Source organism: Coenobita brevimanus, chromosome 63, assembly GCF_032717465.1.
Source record: "Coenobita brevimanus isolate Jiangsu-jjx chromosome 63, ASM3271746v2, whole genome shotgun sequence".
NCBI lineage: Eukaryota > Metazoa > Arthropoda > Malacostraca > Decapoda > Coenobitidae > Coenobita > Coenobita brevimanus.
Window position 1 is genome coordinate 2029413 of NC_137016.1, and position 4874 is coordinate 2034286.

Below are 4874 nucleotides of genomic sequence, written 5' to 3' on the forward strand. Positions count from 1 at the left end.
AAAAAAATCATTGCTAATTTAAGTCAACTGACGAATATCCAAATGGCGCTAATCATTTTACCGTGTTAACAATCAATCTGTTGTTCGTTAGTGCACTGATCCATGGTTAAAGTGAAGCTTTTACGCCTAACTGTAAAGAGATTTAATCGTTGTATACATGGATTTGCTTTCTACTAAATCTGTAATCGATATAGATTTTCAAAACGCAATCTGTTCACAGTTCTCCCATGAAGCGTTTAACACCGTCAGTCCGGGTACCTTATGCATATTTTATTCTTGCCACGACCAAATGACTGTACTAAACTTAGAGCCATGCATAGTAAAAGGGTTGAATGAAAAGTATATCTCTCCCCACCAGTTCGAAAAAGTTACTTATGGTGAATGAACTGGTCTAGAGATGGGAAAATTAAGCTGAAAACTGTGTCATCGTTGTGAAAAGATTAAGACCAGTATTGTAGGTTAATGAAGCTCCCAAGCTCCTTTCTCTATTCAATTTATTTTGTTCATTACACCTTACTGCTATCTACTGTGTTACATAAATCCTTCCAATATCACCATACTCTACATAAATTACGTACAAAAGGATATTAATCATCCGTATCCAAAAATAAGTCGCTAAGGAAGAGATGTTAGGGAGCATTCTTAAACGACGAGAATAGGAACCTAAGCCTAACTGTAAAACAATCTAATTAACGTTGTTGGTGCAAGCGTCAGAGAACAGCATCATAACACTATGCTATTCATATTTCTAGGTGTGACACGGAGTTCAATGACAGGTGCTTTCACTGACTAATTGTACCCACTCTAATTAATTACTGACTACCTAACGCTGAACCTGATCCTGTCGCCCCCATAGCAGGGAATGTGCGTGTCATTAGGTGTATTGGGACCCGCTGCGTTGTGTGAAGACCTGATATATTCCCGCCATTTCCCAACACAAGGCCAACAAGAGCTCCCCATTTCCAGCCCCTGTCAAAAGCATCAGAATTATGTAACAGTATGGGCTTGTTTGGAAGATCTATTCTAACCTATTGTTACTGCCGCTTCTGGTGCTGGTGCTACTGGTGCTGCTGGTGCTGTTGTTGTTGTGACCTCAGGCTACTCTGAAACGTGAACCCGTGGACTGCACGCTTACTACTCTTCTCCTCCAGTCCATTATTCTTTTTTCGGGGGGAGAGGGATGTAGCTGAGGGCCTCTTGTATGACCAGGCAATGGAGCAGCGTGATCGGTGCCACCAAGTGAAGGCGTCTCTTCCCAGCACCATTAGCTTATTGGAATTGTGTACATCATGAAGCTGCAACATTTCCGGTCCAACTTTAACATAAGATGATTTAAGTCGAGCTTTTGTATCTTCATCCTAAATATGTTTTCAGAATGTGGGTAATAATTCTTCCATTTGAAAAATTTGCGACACCAGGTACTTAGAATCAACACACATGGGACTGTTAGTTTCAATTCTTACCTAAACGAAACGTCATGAACTCGGGCCCCGAGCTGTACACGCAAAGCGCCGCTCGGCATGTTCCTGCCAAGCCTTGCACATTGACTCACCATACAGCCTCCATGACACTGCTGACCTTATCAATTCATCGTCCCTTCATACTTTATCACTGACAAAAGTTTGGTTTAAATCCGTCCAGGAGTTCAGGAAACATCGCGTCCACGATGATATACTAAGTCGACCCCATATGATCTTGACCTCTGACCCCTTCACCTTCCTGAGCCTAATCAGTTCATCGTCCCTTGATACTGTACCACTGAAAAAAGTTTGGTCAAAATCCGTCAAGGGGTTCAGGAGATAACGTACCCACAAGGATAAACTAAGTCAGCCGCATAAGACTTTGACCTTTGACCTATTGACCTAAGTAACCTAATCAACTCATCATCTCGTACTGCATCACTGGGAAAAGTTTGGTGGAAGTCCGTCGATGGATTCAGGAGATATATCACCCACAAAAGTGTTACTGACGCATGGACTCACTCCCGCACGCATCCATCCATGCACGCACGGAGGGACAGACCAATCACTTAATGCCTCCTCCACCGTAGGCATAATGAATGCAACAAATTTTCACTTACAACAAACTTTCCATCTTACGCATCCATAGGAAAAAAAAGATTTCACAGGTCCATTTGTCTTTGTCCTAACTCGCCCATATGATATATATATATATATATATATATATATATATATATATATATATATATATATATATATATATATATATATATATTTTCTCACTTACACCAGAAGCAAGTTGAAGGAAATGTAATACACAAGTTTTTCTCTCGCCCGTAAACCCACTTAATATCCTAGAAGTTCACCTACAGTTAAGTAACATCTACAAAAGATACAGCTCAAAGATCATATAAGGTCCATCTCTTCCCACCTATACCTAGCCTCAGTCGGACTAGACACCTTCACTTCTAATAAAACCTACATTAAAAAGTGATCACTGGCTTCGATAGGTCCGCTTTCTCTCAACTACAAACTCAACTACGCCAAGGAGTCACCAGTCAAAACACCTACAGTGGAAATAGGTAAAAGGCAATGTCACACGTCTGTTTTCTTTCACTCATTTTCCCATAACTCTCGCAAATATTTCAGCTGCGAAATAGGTGGAGTGAAAGGAGTGATTTTGATATAAGTACGCTGGATAGTGAGCCGTAGTGACGAAGTGGGGATGATGCCCTGTTACCTCAATGTCGTAGATCCATTATCGACATCACCTAATGCGGGTGACGGGGAGGGGAGAGGGATAGAAAAGAAGAAATAGAAAAGTGAAGAGAAAAAAAAAAAAGATAAGAAAAATGAGAAGAGCTGACAGGAGAAGAGATGACAGGAGAGGAGAGGAGAGGAGTGAGGAAGAGGAGGCGAAGCAGGGCAGGCGTGAGAGCAGAGTAGAGCTGTCGTGGGAAACGGAAAATCAAGTGAATCACGATAGGGACCAGAGGGTGAGATAGGCTGGGTAGGGGTATGGAGGTAGGGAGGAATGGGGAGGGGGTGGAGGAGGTGGGGGAAAGGGAGGGGGAACGGGAGGGCGAGGAGGTTTAGGGGATGGGGAAAGTCACTGGGGAAAAAGTGGATGGGGGAGGGGGTAGTGGGGTGGGAAAAAGGACAGAGGAGAGTTGTGGGTGGTGGAGGGAGTCTCGGGGTGGAGAGAGGGTAGAATAGAGCTGTGGATGGTGGAGAGCGTTGGTAAGAAGGAGTTTGGGGTAGTGGGGTGGATAGGAGGGTGGGAAATGCTGGGGATTCGCAAAATTCAAGAGCAAAGGTTAAAGAGGATCAGACTGAATAAGCTGAGAGAAGAAAATAAAGAATGAAAGAAAAGTTAATTGGGAGCTGAGAATGGAAGAGAGGTAATGGAAAAGAATAAGCTGAAAGAAGTAAATAAAGAATGAAAGAAAGTAAATTGGGAGCTGATAAAGGAAGAGAGATAAAGGAAAATATGGTCGAGTAAATCAAATGAAGAGGACTTGAAAGAGAGCTAATAAATATGAGGATAACATAAAATAAAGGTTAGAAGCAGGAATGCTGAAGAAAGTCGAAGAGAGCGAAGTACAAAGGAAAAGAAGGAACAGACTTGAAATAAGAAACTGGAAGAGGACAGGGAAAAGACGGTTTCATTGCACAGGAGGAAGGAAAGCATTAAAGACTGGAAACCAAATAACAGAAAGGAAACGAAGAAGAGATGAGAGTTAAATAAAGGTGAGAAGAGATTGGAAATAAGGATCTGAAGGGGACAGAGAAAACGGGGAATTGAGAGGAAGAGAATTAAAGGCTGATAGCAGAGCAGTACGAGGGAGGTGAGGAAAGAGAATGAAAAGGACTGTAGAAAGGAAAGAATAATAAAGGAAGAGGACAGATATAAGGGAGTGCGAAAGAGTAAGAGAAAGGAGAGACGAACGAAAACTATGAAGTGGAAAAATATGCGATGTAAGCGAAGTAAAAAGAAAACTAAATCAATGCAAGGAAAAGAGAGGAACAAAAAAGGAGGAAATAAAAGAAAAGATAGGAGAGTAAAAGAGCGAAAGTGAGTAAAAGAGCACTGAGTAGGAAGAAATGAGAGTAATAAAACAAAAGGAAAGAGAGATACTGAGAAAAGAAACAATAAACGATAACAAAGGAAAGAAAGAGAGTACAAGGAGACATATGAGAAAAGAAGAATTAAAATGACAGAATAAGGAGAAACACGAAAGAAAAGTTATATATATGATGAAATGTGTATTATTGTGAAGGATAATAAAAGGAGGAAAACGTGAGAAAGTTTACTGCAATAACACTAGCAAATGAAAGACTAACCAGAAGACGGTGAACAGGAAGTGGAATAAGAAAACCTGGAGAGCTGAGGAAAAAGTTGGGTGAAATAAAAGAAAGGAGAAACGCGATGGAAAAAGACAAAGTGAAAAGCAAAGTACTAACAAAAGAAGCAGAAAAAATGGGAGAGACAGAAGAAGAAAGACAGAGAAAAGAATGAGGAGGAGATAAAAGAAAGAGTGGGAGGAAGGCAGAGAATAAAGGACCAATGCAGGGTAATAGGAGGGAATGAGAAAAGATGGGCTTGAAAGAAAAGAAATACGAGAAAAAAGAATATTATTAAATAAGAGGAAGAAACGGTGCAAAGGGAGAAGCCAAGTGGCCATAACTTAGAAGACATGGCCATGGAAGAGGGGAAAGGGCCATGAGTGGGTTGTAAAAAGTAGGGTAATAGGCAGGATGGGGGGAAAATGTGATGTAAAAGAATGGGAGACGCGAGGGGAAAAGAAATGTTAATAAGAGGAAGGCAGAGAATAAGTAAGTAGAGTAACTGGAGTGAAGGGAAAAAAAGAGAACAGAACAGTTACAGGAATGGAAGAGAGATGCGAGAGGAAA